General features: G+C 47.2%; 1 protein-coding gene across 4 annotated transcripts in view; it reads right to left on the bottom strand.

The window, feature by feature from the left end:
- The window catches only part of LOC147603588 (uncharacterized), a 93,637-nt gene that overhangs the window by 35,922 nt on the left and 37,383 nt on the right, over positions 1–20,332 (bottom strand). The gene's annotated exons all lie outside the window — the stretch shown is intronic.

The raw sequence follows: 20,332 nt of genomic DNA, 5'->3' as shown, positions 1-20,332 counted from the left end.
TAGGCTCCGCATGAACTGCCTACCACCCCTTCAATACAGTATGGACTCCCCTTTACTCCGGCTCTCTCAAGAGGACACCAACCGGGTTTATCCAGTTAGATCTTCTCAACCTCTACACCCAGTGCACATGGATAACACCTTCGGAGCTCCCAGCCAAGATGCACTTCTACAGAGATCACTTCCTCACACTCACTGAGAATGGATTCATCCAACAGCTGGGCTACCCGAGTGTTCACATGTCCCATGTCATGCAGATTGCGATTGGTCAGATACGAGTTTCATCCCACTGCCTCAGAGTGGAGACAGGTAAAGCTGAGCACATCTTCAAAGCTGGGGAGCTCATACGGAGACCCAGAGAGGAGAGGATCTGCCGATTATGCCACACAGAGATTCAGACAAAGGAGCATTACATATGCCACTGCCCAATATACTATGAGATCCGCGGGAGCTGTCTGTTTCGTGAGGGATTCGGTCCACTCTCTAGGATCGTTGACTTCCCGGACCAATGTTGCCTAGGCCTCTTCCTGCTTGAGCTCCACAAACACAAGGACACTTTCTTAAGAGAGCTTCAGCCCCAGCCACCCCGACCCCTCCCTCACCAGCCAACCATCACCAGTTTCTTCCAGACCCAGGAAGTGGAGGACACCCATACAATGGATCTTGTGGACCCACCTCGGGCTGCTCCAGACCCACCTCGCCCGAGAGGAGTTACCTCGAATCGGGCCTCCACATTCCAGCGTGCACGACGCCCCCGGCCACCCCGGCCACCCCGGACGTCAGCCATGACCCTCTCATGAGCTCTAAATCTAGGACATGCTCCACCGCCATCGAGCTACCTTTCCATGTGACATAGCTGAGGGAGACATCTCGACCATCTCCATGAGCCTCATGCTTGATATTTTGGAGACTGGTATACCATCTATTGGGGGCTGATGCTCCTCTCATGTTCCATGTTCCATGTATTCCACGAAGAATTTCAATGGACAATTTTGTATCACCCCTGTGAGATAGTTATATACCTAGATGAATCCAAGAACATGCCCAAATTCACCTTTTAGGAACAGGCATGTTATATACTCATGGTAGTCAAACCACAAGACTATACAACTATCAACTCCATTATGCATAGTATGGACTAGATAAACATAACTATCTCACCCCTGTGAGATAGTTATGTTTATGTTTTGTTTCTATTTTATTTTCCATTCCATATGGACATTATTGTATCACTTTGGTCTCATAGGCCCATTGGGTCTTTAGTAGACGCGCTCTCTCTCTCTCTCTCTCTCTCTCTCTCTCGTCCCACCAGCTGAGAGTGGAGACTGCCAGATATGGACCCAAGGCGGTGCACCAGAGGACAAGATATGCCAGCTCTGTCCAATAGAGCCCAAGACAAAGGATCATTAGATATGCCGATGCCATGTATACTATGAGATTCAGGGGAGGTTCCACTGCCTCTTCCAAGCTCGGTTCGGATCACTTTCCAAGATCATGGACTTCTCGGATCAGAGATGCCTGGGACTTTTTCTTCTAGATCTCCACTGACATAGGGTGTCCTTAGTGAGATCCAAATCAGTTATACTTGCTCGAGGACCAGCACAGAGAGCTCTCACCAACTTCTTCCAAACCAGTGCTCCGAGGGCCGATCCACCCACCATACCCAGACCACAGGCTAGTGCAGGGGCTCAACTGAGAGGTGTGACACTCGACAAAGCCACTGAGTTATGCAAAGCTCGACGCCCCTGACCCCATGTCCCTCGCCCACGGCCACGCCACCACCACAGGAGGATCTAGGCCATCATCTCCCATCATCGCAAGACCTTCTCGCGCCGGCTCAGTTTTACCACCCTGAGCACCATGTCACAGCGGCCCATGAGGGATATATTAGGGTGATATGAGAGCTCTCTGCTCGTGTACCTAGATCAGATTTTATAATTCTAGATTTTTGTTATCTTTCTTTATTAGTATTTTGTACCCAGGATGATGTACCTCATGGGGGATATGATGTAACCTTTTGGTCTCATATGTCATTGTGGCCTTTTGAAGATGTTAATACAACTTTCTTTCTTATTTCTTTCTGTCTCTCTCTCTTCCCCTACAATCCTCCCAGCAACTAGTAGCAAATGGACACAAGTCATGGTATAGCCGAGAATGCACATGATTGAGATAGGGACTCAGGATGGATTCCCCCCCCCAAAAAAACTCCACTCCAGTATGACCCGGACTCCCCATTCATTAGGCTCTCTCAGGAGGGCATGAACCGGGTGTTCAGATATTATTTATTGGGACTATGCATACAGGATACCTGGATCACAACACATGAGCCACACTCACACAAACGGCAGTACTACATGCATACTTTCATGAGGCTTACAGAGAATGATTTCATACTAAGGGCCAGATATCTTGACATATACATGTCACGTGCCATGTGGATTACAATGGGCCAGTTGTGGGTGTCATCGCACCGCCTAAGGATAGAGAGAGCCATGCAAATACCTCGTGAGAAGAGAATATGCACTATGTGCCAGCAGGAAGCATTAATTTATAAGTGAGTGTGTACACACTTCATTAAGCTTTGGGCGACCAAAACTCACTTATAAATTATGACCAATCCTATGTTCGCACACACTGATATCCCAAGGCGGACAAAACTCAATGCCCACCGCCCAAACCTTATCCCCTTTGTACAAAGGAAGCAACCAGCCATGTGTCCATCTCAACTTGCACCACAAGTCACTTGTCCTCTCTACCTGATACCTAGGGTGGACATCTCATCGTATCTCTCTTCCCTCTCTCTATAGAAGTTGGCGCCCTCCTTCATGAGGCCTTTTGGTTGTATTTTCAACACTTTCTTCGCATCAAGTTGAACCATAGGGGAAGCTTTCCCAGGGTTCCCTTTATCCTCTTGAAGACTTTTGTCACAAAAGATCACGAGAGATTGAAGATTTCAACACTCCAAACGCTTCCATCACGAAGAATTCTGCTATCATCGACTCTACTTGCAATTGGTAAGCTTTGATGCTTAAATATGGAAGCAAGTAACAGCAGGGAGAAGCAAGACTCCATGTTCACTTACCCTGTGTAGTGTTCTCTTGTCCTGCGTGCTCTCACATTGTTGCTACCCTACGTTGGTGAAACAATAGAGAGCAAATGGTAGGAAACATGGACACTTGAGAGGGTAGTGTGAGTTGCAAGTCTACAATGACAACCACATTGTTTGCAATATTGTATTCATATGCATTGGTATGAAAATTTGGTCAAAAATACCCATGACACTAAGTACTTGATTCTCCCAAGATCAATATATTTTATTTGAGGGAGGAGCCGGCCGTTCCGGCTCATTGTGTGTCTCTTGTCAATTCAGCAAATTACTTCTTGTATTTAGCATGTTGTCCATTAAATCTTAGTGTATTTAAGTGCATTGATTAGCATTGTGTTCAACCAAGTTACATTGGTATCAAAGCATACGGTTCTCTTTCACTTCTATCGTGAAAGACGATCACCACGAAGTGTGCTTGTGAGTGAGAAGCTATGGGTGAAAATGCACCAATGTGTGTTGAGGGACCAGTCTTGCCTCATGCTTACAACACACTTGTATCGATGCCTAATGCATCACCTTTTGTTCCTAAAATGACCCCGCTGCCCCAATGGACATATATGCGGGAAAACATGTTGAGATGCAGGCTAATGCATCAAAGTCTCTTGACTTCAAAGCCGGAGACAAATCTATGAAGTTTGATGCATATCATGGGAAATATGATGCATCAAAGGCACTTGCTTTTATTGCCCAGTCATGTAAGCATGTTCATGAAAGGCACTGCTGCCCATCGGAGAAGCTCTCACCAGATCTTAATAAATCATGGGAAGAGTTCAAGGAGAGGTTCTATGCCCAGTTCTTGCCTCCCAATGCATTGAATGAGATAACAATGAAGGGGATTGGGCAAAGCAGAATGAGGGAAAAACGGTGAATGCATATATGCAAAAGGTTTGGAAAGTGCTTTTGGAGGTGTCTCCATTTATGCATGTCACCGAGGCGGAAAGGAAGAGAAGGTTTCAATCGGGATTGCAACCCATGTACAAAGCAAGACTACAAATGTATCCTGGTCACACCTTACACCAACTGATCGCAACCGCCACTACCACTGAACAATTGGAACTCAAGTTGAGTCGATCCAATAAGGCTAAACTCTCATTTCAAGGCAAAGAGAGGGCTGTCCAAAACCTGTAAAATAATGGACAGTCACCTTAAAAGGACCAAAACCAAGATAAAAATGATCCAAAGACTGAAAATAAGTCTACCAAGAAGCATCCCTTCCAAGTGAGAGAATATGATCTCACTCCGAAGTAGAAAAAGCAATATATGAGCGAGAGGAAATGCTTTGCTCGTGGTAGGACTGAGCATATTGCAAATGCATGCACAAACAAGAAGCACCGTGATAATGCGAATGCATCAAAGCCCAATGTGCATGTGGTTCCGGATGTGCAAGGCAACACTTCACATGATAGCAAAGACAAGGTTGTATGTAAAGCTTGGGGACAGCTTAAGGATTAGCCTGCTTTGTTCATGTTTGATGATTGTGCAATTGAGAACTTCATATCTACACAGATGGCAGCTGCTTTGGGTATTGAAGTGGAGAACATGGGTTCTCAAATTGAAGCAGGTGCTACCTTTGTTGGTAGAGAAGAGCAGGTTATGTCTATTATTGGCAAGTTGGACATACATATTCAAGGCTATGTGGATCATGAGGACTTTCCTGTAGCGCCTTTGAATGGTTGTGATGTATTACTTGGAAAGCCTGGCACATGCGCATTGATCCATGCAAGGCTTACAAGACCAACACGATCACCTTCATGCATAAAGGCCGAGAGCATGTCATTGATGCTGGTGAAGAGGGTGATACCATTCCCCTTGTATCTCATGTACAAATTAAGAAAGTAATGAAAAAGAGTGTTTTTGTGTACTTGATTTTTCACCTTCATGCATAAAGACCGAGAGCATGTGATTGATACTGGTGAAGAGGGTGATACCATTCCCCTTGTATCTCATGTACAAATTAAGAAAGTAATAAAAAAGAGTAATTTTGCGTACTTGATTTTTATACGGGATCGTGTTGAAGAAAATAATGTGCATGTAAACACTCTTAGTAATGACAGGCTGAAATTCTTCCAAGAGTACAACGATTGTTTTGCTAATGAGTTGCCACCCGTACGACCACAAGATCATCACATTGATCTTGTGCTGGTTAGCTCACCACCTAATAGGCCAACCTATCATATAAGTATATCCCAAAAAGAGAAGATCATGAAGCAGGTAAATGAGCTTCTTGAGAAGGGTTTGGTTCAACAAAGCTCTTCCCCATATTGTTCACCCGTCCTCTTGGTTAAAAGGAGAATGGAACTTTTTGTATGTGTGTGGATTATAGAGATTTAAATAAGCTCACCATCAAGAATCGATTTCCGATTTAGCGTTACCACAAAACATTTCACCCCGAAACGCAAAATTGCAACCCAAAAAGTTTCACTCTGTGTGACAGGCACCAACTGAAACGCTGCACCAAAACACCTATATATATATATAAAGTCAAGAGAGATAGATACTAGGTCTACTATTTGTTAGTATAAAAATCTAAAAATTACTCACATAATACATTACCACGAGTGGATAACACAAGTATAAAAGACATCTCTACTATTGATATTTAAACTTCAAATCTCAAAGTTTCCAAAATTTAAAAGTTTCACTTCGAAGGTTTCGCTGAAACGTTGGAACACGCATTTGAAAGATTTCCGTTTCAGGCTGCCTAAAATGCGTTTCACGGTGAACATGTTCGGATTCCACGCATAGACAACATCCTTGACAAGTTGGATGGATCGTCATGCTTTAGCCGAATTGATCTCAAGAGAGAGTACCATCAAGTTCGCACAAAGGATCAAATATTTGCAAACTAATGAGTATGTAAGAGACTTGGATATTGCCTTTGCTCATGTGCAGACAGCCATTGCAAGGTCACAAGACAAACATAAAAAGGCTACCGACAAGCATAGAAGGCAATTTGATGTAAAAGAGAATGATTGGGTATTGCTGAAATTTGAGAAAGCAAGACTTGCAAAGAGGGTGCATACCCTAAGCTTGCAACCACGTACTATGGGTCTTTTCGAGTGATCAAGAAGCTCAAGGAAGTGGCTTTCAGGTTGGCATTGCCTAGTCATTGGCATATGCACGATGCTTTTCATGTGAATCTCCTTCGTAAGTATGTGTAGGGCCAGAGCCCAGTGAACCACTCATTAAGGATCCACCAGAAGTGGATGAGCTTGAGGAGATTTTGCAGCCAGAACAGATTGTGTATCACAAGGAACGCAAGCTTGCTGCAGGCAAAGTTGTGAGGCAATATCTTGTCAAGTTCAAGAACTATCTTCCCATTGATGCTAAATGGGCAGATGAAGAGTTCTTTAGAGATTTCCCGCATCTACTTTAGACATATTTGGATGCTTTTCAACTGCGGACAACTATTTAGAAGCCGGGGGGATGTCACAATTTGGCCACCCAAATAGTCTTCTCATTATGTATGTACATTGGACTGGCGTCCATAGCAATTGCATATGCCGGGGATTGATGCCGCTCTTGTGATACTATGGACTTGCCTTTCTGTTGGGACTTGTGCCTCTGAGAAAATGTCTGGAAATGCCTAGAGGATTGGTGTTCCATTGGTTCTGGTACCTTGTGTACTTGCCTAGAGCACGTCTATTTTGATATAGTCTGATTGTCTATACAAATGTTGCATTGCTAAGCATCTTTATGTGCTTGCTTGCAATTTAATTTGCATGTTGTTTTCATGCTTGCCTCACCAATGTGTAGTTCCGGGTGAGGGGACGCCCGCCCGTGAATTGTTCATGTGAAACTCCATATCCAAGCTTGCTAGTGTGTTTTCCAAGCCTCCAAGTGTGTTTCCAGGTGGTGTTCACTCTCCCACACACTCCCAATGACTGAAATTCAGTAAAACAACTCTTATATTTGTTGTAATGTCTGGTCATTTTGCTGAAAACCCTAATTTCAACTTTCCTTTCTCAAGTTGAACCATAGGGGAAGCTTTTCTAGGGTTCCCTTCATCCTCTTGAAGACAATATGGAAGCAAGTATGTTCTTGGGTTTTTCTCTTTTGGCAAGCCTCGGCCCTGCATCTTTAGAGGCCTCCACTCTCATATGCAAGATTGTCGGTAGCCGCCCTTCGCGCGGACAACTCAGAGATATTCTTCCGGCAAGCCTCGTTGGAGTGCCTGCAAAGATCACAGACATTCATCCTTTGGGACGCAGCAACCATTAGGTTGAGTTCAACTCGCCCGCGGTGTCAGATCGAGTCATGCACCTAAGCCCCATTGCATTGCGAACGGCCCAGACCTTCTTTACGAGGTGGCAGCATAGCTTCGACCTCCCATCCGACCCACAGGCTGGCGTTTCAGGCTTTCCTGTGATAGTTTGCTTCCCAGGCCTCAAGACGGAATGTCTTCCTCTTCTCCCAGTGATTGGTGGAGCCATTGGGAGAGTGATGGAATCCCCCCACTGTCGCTTCGTCCCTCGCACGGGTGGTCGGGATTCCATCCCTTCACAACCAATTGCCTCGCCGGAGACAGTGCCTCACGTCATATCCCTTCCTTGCCTTCGAGGAGACCCCATCCTGCAAAGAGTGGAGTACTCAGGCCTTCTAGACCAATGCTTCATTTGCAGGCAGATGGGACACCTCGCCAAAGCTTGCCCTCGAGGCCAATCCAAGAGATCGCCTCCGGTAGCCCCCCCCCCCCCCCCCTCTCCCTGGTCCCAGCTCAGATCATCACCAAGAGACAAGGAGAGAGACAAGCTCTCAGGCAATCGAGCACCAGGACCCGGCTGCGGACGACTCTGCTGCCGGAGAGTGGCAGACCGTTGGCTCTCACCAAGGCCGCCAGTCGACCTCCAAAGCCGAGCACCGCCGCAGCACGAGCAAGGCTGGCAAAGTATAAGAGGGTTCAGTTCTGTCAGAGGACTATTTCGAGCATTTATCACAGCACCTACCCGTCAGTGATCAACCCTCTCCTGTCATTGTGAGGGTCCTACCTCCGGTCCCTTCGGTTTGGTGACCGTTACCCCACCGAGACTCCTTGAGTTCTTAGATTCCAATGAGGCCAACCGGCCCCACTAGACCACCATAGTTGCAAAAAAACAAATTTTTTTAAAAAAATAAAAAACGTGTACGTTTCAAAACGTCCCAATTTTTGGGACACGTTTTTTTATGGCAGTTTTTTAATTTTTAAAAAAATTAAAATTTTAAAAAAATATATTTTTATAATTTTTTTGGGACGCGTTTTTTTAAAAACAAGAATGCTCAATGTTGAATGGTCATTGGTAAATCAATATTAAAGTTGGCATTGCCGCCACCAGACCCATGGGGGCCTGGGGCCATGTCAATGTTTTATCATTATGATTTAATGAGTTATGATAGCCATAGGCTTCAAATTGTTCACTCTTGAGTTCATATGCACAAGTTTAACTTTTATACATGAAATCTGTGGTTCCTAGGGTTAAAAACTATATATATAGGCCATAATTATAGCTAAAAAAATTAGTGAATAAAAAACTTATTTTAAAAACTTCTCCAAAAATAAAAAACGTTTTTATAAGTATAACACTCGTATAATACTTCCCGCTTTAAAAACGTCTGGCAACTATGCACTAGACCCCCAACCAACCCCTCTCTGCACCGTCCCTCTCTGATGGATCACTCCTGGCCGCTCTTATCCGCCTCCCCCCTCCCCTCCCCCCCCCCCTTCCTCATCCCCCATCCTCGTCTCCAACTCTTCCCGCAACAGTCCCCCCTGTCCCATCCTCTTCCTTTGAGCCTACACTTCCCCCTCCCCCCGCCTCTCCTGAGCACTCCTTCCATTCTCCAGCAACACCTGACCCAGAGCAGAGGCAGTCGGCGAGCTCCATCCGCCGTTTGATTCATCGATTCTCGGAGCCAGTTGAGATGACCATTGCCGCTTTCCCCCGTGAGGGCTCTCCCACCAAAGTCCCCCAGGTGGTCCCCCCCCCCCAGGATCGTGGGGCTACCTATGGATTACAGTTTCTTCCGATGTCTTCCGATGGAAGGAATTAATGTTTTGAGGAGACAGTGGCTCCCATTCGGATCTGTGTGGTGTTTTATCATTCCAGACCATCTACGCCAAAGAGTGGTGCGATGGTGTTCTCCTTTCCCTTGAGTGCAACCCCGAGAACGGAGTGGGATTCGGAGTCGATAGCTGCCGCCATCCAAGGGCAAGCAATAGAGCTCTCATACCATCTTCATGATCTGCACATCACCGACGTGCTCACCCATCTATGGCCCCTGGCTAGGATGGAGCTCGAAGACTTATGCCATAGAGATCAAGACAGGGAGGGGGTGTCCTCCAACCTGGAGGTGCTGCTCTTTGTGTTCCTTCATCAAGCCCCCATAGGCAGAGAGATGGTATTCGTAGGTTGTGTGGCCAAGATGGAGCTATTAATTCCGACCCCCCCCCATGTGAGAGCCATTGCCACGGTTTTTTTAATCCCTCCTCACGGGCGCCCCCATTATCCCCACAGGTGGTGGACACGCACGAGAGGGTCTAGCAACACGCGAGAGAGGTGGTTCCCCCCGCTCTCCGGACCTTCTTATTGACTCCCTTCAAAGCAAAGGAGCTGGCAGAGGCATCGACGGCTCTCCCTAGGGGCAAATGCCCATGGGCGGACGGGCTTTCAGTTTCCTTCTTTCTTCACAACTGGGATCTCATGGAAGGCGGCCTTCAAGCAACCTTCAATGGGATTATGATCACAGGTTAGAGGGTTTGATTCACCTAATTCCTAAGGAGGGTTTTTTTTTTATCCCCACAGGTGGTGGACGCGCACGAGAGGGTCTGGCAACACACGAGAGAGGTGGTTCCCCTCACTCTCCGGACCTTCTTATTGATTATCTTCACAGCAAAGGAGCTGGCGGAGGCATTGACGACTCTCCCTAGGGGCAAATGCCCACGGGCGGACGGGCTTTCATTTTCCTTCTTTCTTCGCAACTGGGATCTCATGGAAGGCGGCCTTCGAGCAACCTTCAATGAGATTATGATCACACAAGTTAGAGGGTTTGATTCACCTGATTCGTAAGGAGGGTGGTGACAGATTGGAGATCCGATAGTGGAGACCCATCACCCTCCATTGGACCGCCTACAAGATTTTGGCCAAGGCCATCAGCCGAAGACTTCAGCCTTTCTTCCTTGACTTGATCCATGACACTCAGACAAATTTTGTTCAGGATCAGAGCATTCTAGACATCTTCACTTTTTGGCCCCTTTTCTTGCTCGGTCCGGTAGGGCTGTCCACAAGCACCTTAACTTTTCCTATTCGTCGCCGAGACTATGAGCAGTTTTCTCTCAGCTCAGGAGACCGGGCTCCAGGGATTGCGTCTCCCCATTCGTACTCAGGAGGAGCTACTACAGATCAACTGGCACAAGTCGTGTGGTTTTTGGGTAGGCTCTGCACCCGCCCCGACTTGGCGCCCAATTGAAGCTTTCCAGTGGATCTCGAGGGGCACTCCAGTCCACTATTTGGGATGCCATGTGGGCATCGATATCTCCCCGGAGTAGCAACTCGCCCCTCTTCTTCTGAGCATTCAAAAGAAGCTTTTGTACTGGAGTTCTGCAAGGCTCTCCTTAGCCGGCTGTGTGGTGGTGGCGAACCAGGTCCTCCTTGCCACCATGTGGTACATTACTTCTTGTTGGGCCTTCTCCCGAGCATGCATTGGTCAGGTACAGCAGTTGGTCCGAAACTTCTTGTGGGCCGGCACTGATGGGAGGTCTGCCTGGGCCACGGTGACCTGGAGAGTGATCATTCAACCACGACACAAAGGGGACCTAGGCATCATTGACCCCGCCATTCTGAGCCGCACCCTACTAGGTAAGTTGGTTGTTAGAGGACTCCTTCTAGGTGGACAGCCTTGGAAGGACTTCCTCTTGGCCCGGATTTAAGTCTTGGCCCGGATTTCAACCCGTAATCTAAGCCTAGGGGGGCCCCCGGCCGTAGAGCACCAGATGGATCTTCACAGAGACGCAGGCCCACGGATTTAGCCCAACTTTTGAGGATAGATTTGCACCCAGCCTACTCCGAGCTTGGGATCACCTCAGACCAGCCCTTAGGCAATTAGCTCCTACAGCCTCGGAGGAGCATCTTTGACAGCCTTTGAACTGGACCCTGTTCCGTTTACCCAGTGGCCGTATGTTGGGGGCCCGACCTCATGTATCATGGGGAACGTTGAGCATAGGACTTGCCAGGTCCCTTGGAGATTGGCTTGCACACAGACAGCTTCCCCTGGAGGCTCACGAGAGAAGCCTGGCTCGGATCTGGGGTAGAGACATACTCAGTCTCGACATCGACTCTGCTATTCCCAGGAGTGGCAAACCCCTATCCCACCCCCCCCCCCCAGTGGCTAGGCATGTTTACTAGGCATGATATTCTCTTGGCAATCCACAGTACCGATGAGGGCTCTGGCTTGCTCACTTTTTCTATTGGTCCCTATGGCAGATTAGAGAGATCAGAACCCCCTTTGGATGACTTCAGTGGCTACACCTTACAAAGGATGAGGGTGATCGGATTTCAAGCACACGATTGGCACATAGACCCCCCGCCACCCAAGGTGGCCAGGGAGAGACTCTGGCGGGTATGGATTTGGGAGAGCTGGCCCCTCACGCGCCTCCAGTGAGACCCAAGGGAGTTGACTTGGCGTGATCCTGCTCATCGGGAGGAGACTCTAGATACCCCTTTCTTCGCATACACCGCGCGGCTAGGTCGCAGAATTTAGATGCCCGAGGTTGAGGGCACCCTGGCAGCAACAGTACAATGGCAGTCATAGGGCCTCTCACAACAATTTCTCACAAATTTTTGGAAGAGGCTCTTGACAGTTTTCAGCCTCAAAAGATCACCCTCTTTCTTTGGCTAATGGCACAGAGGTGCTTGGCACTCTGCACGTGGTTGGCCATCGGCGGTCGACCACCAACTTGTGCGAGATGCGGCCACCCTCAAGAGTCTCACCGACATTGTCTTTGGGATTTCCCGAAGGCTGAGTAGGTTTGGCAGCGAATTCTTCGCATTTTCACGATGCACAAGACCTCGACAAGTATCATTGCACTGTCACTTGGGCCACAAAGGCTAAGGTTGTCATGGCTTATGAGGAGGAAGGTGGGGGGCTAGCCCTTCAGGTCTCTCACCTTCGCATATCGGTAGTACCAATCCCAATCCCATCTACTGATCACTGGATTTCGGGTTCGTGCCAGAGATGGGAGATTTGTAGTAGCAATGCAACCTCGCACATATGTAGAGCTCGATGCAGCAAAGCCATAGAGGGTACGCACACTCCTCTCGTAGAGTCCATCAAGATCCGCTCGACATCATTCAAACCCTCCACGGTCAGTGGGGCAAGTTGCAAGGTGGCTCTAACCGCATGCGAAAGTGGCGAGAAGCTTTCTTGAGGCTCTGGCGGCCTGGCCCTTTTCTCACAGATAGAGGTGTTGATCCCACTTGGCATTACAAACCACCTGTGTGGTTATTCCCCTCCCCCTCCCCCTGTATGAGATAGCCTTCTCCTCATAGAGCGGCCAGCCAGAGGAGAAGTGCATCTTTCTCCACCTTTGATTCTTTGATCCCCGCGCCGTACATGGAGGCGAGTTTGTATCAAGCCCTTCGTGGTTGTATTTAGCCCTCTATGGCTGGTTTTTTGATAACTAATAGAAGGATCTTTTTCCTGAAAAAAAAAAGGAAGTCACACATCAAGAAGGTGGTGTTAGCTAGTTGCTACATCAAAGGGAGAGCCATCTCTAGGCGGACTCGTTGGACCCAGGTCAATTCCAATTAAGGAGTTGTTGCTTACGAGTGGACCAATTTGTCACTAACCTCAAGAATCAGTTCCTACCGCCTCATTATCTTGAGTGACTCAACGACAAGCATCGAGAATTGCGCCAGAACGCACTAACAGTCCTCCAATTTACAAATAAAGTAACCTAGCTTTACAATTGCGGAAATCGTATGCGGACAAACGAGGTCAATTCCTCTATGGGACACGCAAATCCAGTGAGATGTGCACACGTTTGAACCTAAGACTTTGATCGGGCAATTTTGCTTGCAGAAAGTGCCGAGATGAAATACAGCAATGGAAAACCGAAGACCTCCCAGCCTGTAAGTAGCCAAGGCAACCACTGCCTCTAGCAAGGGCCAGAACCAAACCCAATCAGGGTCTATCGTGGGAGCCTCTAGCTCCAAGAACTCGAACAATGGACCTCGCCTTACTCGAGACCAAAAGGCTTTGGCCAGCAAGACATGTGGTAAGCTCAGTCCTGAAAAGCACGAACAATACAAGGAGGAGGGGTGGTGTTTCTTTCGTCATACAAAAAGACACACTTCTAAGGTATCCCTAAGAAGACCCCTGCTCAGACTACCACCCCAGTCTCAACATCTTCCGTGGTGAGCCAGCCTCCCATACTAGCCCCCTAGGTTGCTGCTAGTCCTCCAGCTCCCACTCCTGCAGTTGGCATCATTGTCAGTCGAGAGCTCAAAGATAAGCAAAAGGGCTATATAGGTGGCCAGAGAACCGTTGTCTTGTTTGACAGCATCAATATGGAGGACGTGGTCATGGAACAGCATGCTCGACAAGCCCGACTTCGGTAGATAAGAAAGTGGAGAGATTTAGCACGGGAATGACAACGAGCATCAAGTTTGAAGCTTGCCCTGCAAAAGTCATCCACGGTACAGAATTTGTACGCAATTTCATGGTTTCCACTCTTATCAATGCAGACATAATCTTAGGGATCCATGGTTTCACAAGTTCACCCCAAACGTTGATTGGGACCAGCACACATTCCGGATTACCTGAAATGTGTCAAAGGCTCTCATGATCATGAAGCCTGAACCAGGGATACTAACTTTCCGATCATTACCCATATACAAGCTAAATGAAAGATCCAGAAAGGTGCACAGTGTGCGGTGATCTACGTTCAGGCCACCCAGACAGAGACGAGTGCTTCGGAGAAGTACCATGCCCTACATGACCGGTTCCGGAAGATCTTTCTTTGCGATAACCTATCTCCCAAACTATTGGCATATATGCTATGAGTAGTGCCACATGTGAACATGGGCTAACCAAGGGCACTTTTCCCCCTTTGGGTTTTTCCCCTTGGATATTAGGTGTGAAAGGACACCACTCATTTATTGTATTTTGATATCGTGGAGTCAACCCCCAAGCTCCACACATTGTATGCTATCTTCTTTGTGTGAGCATCAATCACCATCACTCTTGAGAGTGCTTACTGCTGTTCAAGTTCTATGTCTCTCTGTCTGTGTGCAGCCCTAATCCTAACAGTGGTATCAGAGCTGGATTCGCCTGCCTGGACTCGTACCTCTGCTACCGGATCTGCACCCATCCGTCCGCAGTTCCATCGTCCGCCATTCCGGCCGTCAACATGCCTATTCCATCGATTTCCAAGCACCTCCCTCTCGTCGCCTATTCGGCGTTACTCCGCCCTTTATCTCCTCCAAACTGGCCGGCGCTAGTGGGGAGGCCTCCACCACCACCCGGCTGAGCTGGCACCACATTGGGCGACGGTTGGCTGAGCCCTGACACACTTGTGGCTTACGTGGCACATGCCACATTTTGGTAAAACATTTGGTCATAGTTCCATCGTCATCTCCACTCAGACCGGCAGTCGTCGTCTCCAACCCGTCCGACGGGCACGCCCGTCAGTCGTTGTCCCGATTCCGTCGTCATACGCCGTCGCCAACAACTCGCCTTAATGTCGTCAACAGCATCTCGCTGTCAACTGCTCCCATCATCGCTTTCATCTCCCCGTCGTCAACAACAACCGTCTCTTCACGGCTGTGATCCAGCCCGTCTCGTCATTGTCAACAACAACCGGCGCCTTCCAACTTTCGACCACCAGCAATGATGCTTCAGCCTGCAACTGCCGACAACAGTGCACATTGCCGCCTCCTTGTCTACAATTGCCCACCTGAAATTTTGCAAAATCAAGCTTACATGTAACTAATTTTTTGGTTCAGTTCAAGGGGCTTTTGTACATTTCTTGCTTCATTGCAAAAATCAAGTGCAGGCAGTGCAGGGCAACATCAAGGTGCAGGATTCAGGGAAAATTTGGAGATTTTTCAGAATTTGTGCTTAATTGCGCAACTGCAATTACGCGACACGCAGAAATTTGGGGCTTTCTTAAAATCGGTGCTTAATTGCACAATTAAAGCTCACTGGTACACAGATTTTTGGGACTTGCATGAATTATGTGCAATTGACACATAAATCAGCCCATTGGTTTTGTGATGTATGAATATGAAAACAAAGTATGCAAGCTTCGAAAAGCACTTTATGGTCTCAAACAAGCTACCGAAGCTTGGTATGAGAAGATACAAACTTATTTGACCACGCAGGGATTTCGCATTAGTCCAACGGAGAGCACCCTCTATGTGAAAGAGGATCATGGCACTTTCATTATGCTCATTCTCTATGTGGATGATATGGATAAAATTTCAGCATTCAAAGCTAAATTGCAAACGTCATTTGAGATGACAGATTTGAGATTGTTGCATTATTATTTGGGCATACAATTTGTGTAGACAGATATTGGGATCTATGTACACCAATCAAAGTACATTCAAAAGCTGTTGCACAAATTTGGGTTCCAAGATTGTAAGGCCATCTCTACTCCAATGGAGCCAAGGCTGAAATTGAGCATATATGATGTTGCAGATCCTTTTGATGTGAGTGTTTACAGCCAAGCAGTGGGCTGCCTCGAATACTTATGCAACACACGCCCGGATATTCAGTTTGGGGTTTCCCAGTGTAGCAAATTTATGCACAGCCCAGGTACAAAGCATTGGCAAGCAGTGAAGTGGATCTTCTGCTATCTTCACGCTCCCTGGATCTTGCGTTGCTATATCCCAGGGGGAGCAACTTGCAATTACATGCTTACAGTGATTCCAACTGGGCTGGTGCCTATGATACACGGCAATCCACCAGTGGGAATTGTTTCTTTTTGGGGCATTCAAGCATATCATGGTTGAGCAAAATGCTGCCCCTTGTTGCCACATCTACTTGTGAGGCTGAGTACAAGGCAGCCTTTACAACCATAGTAGATTGTGTATGGCTGAGGAGATTGATGACTAATCTTCGTAAGTGTCAAGAGACACCCACCACCATACTCACTGATAGTCAGAGTGCTATAGCTGTGGCATGAAACCCAATGTTTCATGCACGTACTAAGCACGAAACCCAGTGTTTCACTATGTCAGGGAGAGGATTCATGCAAGGGAGATCTCATTATCTTACTGCTCTACATAGGACAATGTTGCAAATCTATTCACGACGAAGGCGTTGCCTCGAGAAGTTTGAAGATTTTCTCAAAGCTTTAGGCTCTCTCTCCTACAGAAAGTGATCTGCTGCAGACCTTATACGATTCACATTGCCACTAAGGGGGGACTTATTGGCATATATGCGATGAGTAGTGCCACATGTGAACATGGGCTAACCAAGAGCACTTTTGTCCCTTCGGGTTTTTCCCCTTGGATATTAGGTGTAAAAGGACACCACTCATTTATTGTATTTTGATATTGTGGAGTCAACCCCCAAGCTCCACACATTGTATGCTATCTTCTTTGTGTGAGCATCAATCACCATCACTCTTGAGAGTGCTTGCTGCTATTCAAGTTCTGTGTCTGTCTATGCGCAGCCCTACCCCTAACACAAATTTCCCCCATCTAGACCAGAGGACCACAAGATTGAGCTCTTCCCAAGTTCCGAAACCCCCAGTAAGTTTTCATACTACCTAAGCAAGGCCATGGAGATGGAGTTGGATCGTCAACTCCATGAACTGCTAGAATCCAATTTCATACACTCTACTTTTCTCCATTCGCAACCCCAATCCTCTTTGTGAAAAGGAAGGATGAATCCTCTCGGTTTTGTGTAGATTGTCAAGCACTCAACAAGCTGACAATAAAGAGCAAGTTCCCTATGCCTCGGATTGATTACATCTTCGAGAGGTTAAATGGATCGAAGGTGTTTTTAACTATTAGGTCCTCCAAGCTCTTTTCACATGATGGAACTATTAGAATTGTGCATCTGAGTGTTCTAGGGCTTTACCATTTATCTGGGCATTTTATTGTATTTCTCCTATTTATTTGTCCTATGAGCAATCGGCCAGCTCACTGAGGCACTATATAAGGAGTTCCCCTTTATTCACTTCTTCATCCAACCCACTTGCACATAGTTCAACATACAGTTGCTGGCCATTGCCATTGTAAAGCTTTACTGCTGTTATAAAAGGTGATCTTGTCCAACTCTCTCTATCTCCTTTGCACTCTCTTATTTGTTTATTGTTTATGCTTCCGCCTGTGCTATCTCCTTCATGGTATCATATGCTTAGGTCCAAGCTGCTCCACATCTTGCAAATCTGCCCACTTCTGTTGTGCGTTTTACCTCCATCACTTCTCCGGCTGCCATACAGTTGCTGCGTTCTCAGTACCTTGCTGCATTTCTGGTCCAGTCCTCTTCTGATTGCTGTCGGCCAGCCCTACAAGCTGTGTTTTGCTCTTCGGAGGTAAATCTTGAAGTGTTTTGGCTGCGTTTTCTCCTACAGAGGCTTTCCGGCCAGTTTTGGTGGCTGCGTTTTCTTCTACAGAGGCAAACAGTGGAGTTGTGGCTGTGTTTTCTGCACTTGCATCAGATTTGGTGAGTTCTCTTGCATGTGGAGTTGCCACACAAGTGGCTGTACATTTTCTTCTTTCTCCACGAGTCCCTGCCCTTCCGGTAGGAGGTTCCCGGTGGATCTTGGACTGTTTTGCTACTGTCCCACCTCTTTCTCCCTACGGTTTGAGAGGGGGCTGATTGTTCCTGGTGCCTCGCTTCATTGGAAAGCACTTGAGAGAAGTGTTTGAGAGCTCAGATTTGTTCTTTGCTGCTGTGGATATGGCTCCCCCCCTGTACGAACAAAGATGACAAGTTGAAAGGACCCAATTACGCTCATTGGAAGCTTCAGATGCGGGGTCTGGTTTATCCACAAGGGTTTGTGGGAAATTGTTCAGGGCACTAAAGAAAGCCCGAGCGTCCTCAAAACTCTAGGAGGTGGACTCAAGATCAGGAGGATGAATTTGCTATGGAATTACAAGACTGGGAGAATCGGGACTCGAAGGCGCATTTTGTGCTTGTGCGGACCATCACCGAGGTCGTCTCACCGGCACTGCAAACTCTCTCCAGTGCTCATCAGGTATGGTCAAAGTTGGAGGATCTCTTTGCACGAGATTCATCGATGAGGACAGTTACTTTGCAGGGGCAGCTCTACAGTTTGTTATTTCCTTAAGGCAATTCCATGCAGTCTTTTCTCATGAAGGCCAAGGTTATCCATGACCAGTTACTGGCTATGGGTGCTACTTTGTCCTCTTCTCAATTGGCTGCTCTTATCCTCACCAAGCTTCCTCCGGACTATGATGTTATTTCTCAATCTCTGCGGTGCCACGTCACATCCACTCAGTTGGATTTTGATGATCTTAGCTCCCTACTTTTGGAGGAGTCGCCCGTTCTCATCTCACAGGGTAAGTTGAAGGTGTCACTCAACAGTTCTGACCAAGCACTTTCCTTAGTTCAGAAGAAAGGTTGGAGTCGTTGCTTCTCTTGCGAGAAAAGAGGACATCTGTCCAAGGATTGTTTGTCCAAGAAGAAGGACAAGACCAAGGGCAAGGCTTCATCTCAGAGAAAAGGCAAAGACACGACACACGATAGTGATACAGATTCCAGTACCACTTCTAGGGCTCCCAGGGCGCTTCTGGCTCAGGAGACCCCAGATGGTGTGCTTCTCTAGTACACATGCAGTTCCCCCCTCCCCCCCCCCCCCATGTGCTTCTAGCCAAAAGAGGCTTGTGGGCGGGAGAGGGGGCCGATTACAGCTCCACCTACTGGTGCATGGGGACCGTGATTCGGAGTTCCAAGCATTAGACATATGGCAAGACATGGTTATCTATGGTATAGCAAAGATTATGAACTGGATCTGTTCCAAGTTCATTGTTCGAGGCTTCTGGGACATGATGTGTTTCATCCACTGTTGGGGATTATGAGCGCGGTGTGTCCAGCAGCTCATCATCTATTCTTGGAGTTCATTGCACACTTGTGTAGGAATTCGTGGCCAAGCAAAGTTCCTTGTTGTTTGTGGTGGCATCTTATTTCAAGGAGACAGGTTGGTGGGTACTCTCTCCAAGGTGATTCCAGTATTCGCGGTGCTGGAGGGTCCATGGTTGCATCTTCATCGACTTATCTTCTTCCGACTCTTGCACACTATGAGTTGCAGAGGGGGTGTTAGAATTGTGCATCTCAATGTTCCGGGGCTTTACCATTTATCTAGGCAATTTATTGTATTTCTCCTATTTATTTGTCCTATGAGCAGTCGGCCAGCTCACTGAGGCACTATATAAGGAGTTCCCTTTTATTCACTTCTTTATCCAATCCACTTGCACATAGTTCAACATACAGTTGTTGGTCATTGCCATTGTAAAGCTTTACTGCTGTTATAAAAGGTGATCTTGTCCAACTCTCTCTATCTCCTTTACACTCTCTCATATGTTTAATGTTTATGCTTCCGCCTGTGCTATCTCCTTTAGGAACTCATGCCCGGACACATGGACAGGTTGCTAGACACATGAAAATAGGGTTTATAAAGTTGGCACAAGAAAAAGCACCAATCTTGGTCAAAAAGCAAGAAAAAGTAAAAAGTCAAACTGTGTTGACCACGAGCTGAGGGCACCATTGGAAAGAGGACACTGAGCTGGATCAAAAAGCTAAAAGCCACTTTTCCAAAAAGCAGCTCCAAGGCCAAAAAGTAAGGCCCTAAAGCTACAAAAGCATAAATCAAGAACTTTGACTATATTTGATTATTATTAAAATAATTAAAAGGGAAAAGACAAAAGCAAAGCATGGCAAAAAGCAGGGACTCCCCTATAAGTATAAAAGAAGCTTGTAACCTTTTGATGAGATATAACAACTTGGAGATCAATCCCGTGGAGAGCAAAGTTGTGATTCGTGAAGAGCAATCTTGCTGAGAGATCTAGCTTGTGAGATCACCATCATTAACTTTTTCATCTCCGCCCTCCTCTGTCGTGCATCGCCCTGCAGCACCACTGCTCCGCTTGAGATCGCCACCCTCCGCGTGTTTGCGCCACCTTGCGCCTGGCTGCGCCGCCCTGTACACCTACATCACCTGCCTGCACCACAACACCACCACCCTATGACACTTGTCTCAGCCAACAGTGCCAACAACGG

Source organism: Cibotium barometz, chromosome 63 (genome assembly GCF_041138505.1).
Source record: "Cibotium barometz isolate CiBa-2024 chromosome 63, ASM4113850v1, whole genome shotgun sequence".
In the NCBI taxonomy this organism is placed as follows: domain Eukaryota; kingdom Viridiplantae; phylum Streptophyta; class Polypodiopsida; order Cyatheales; family Cibotiaceae; genus Cibotium; species Cibotium barometz.
This window is presented reverse-complemented; position numbering and strand designations above follow the sequence as displayed.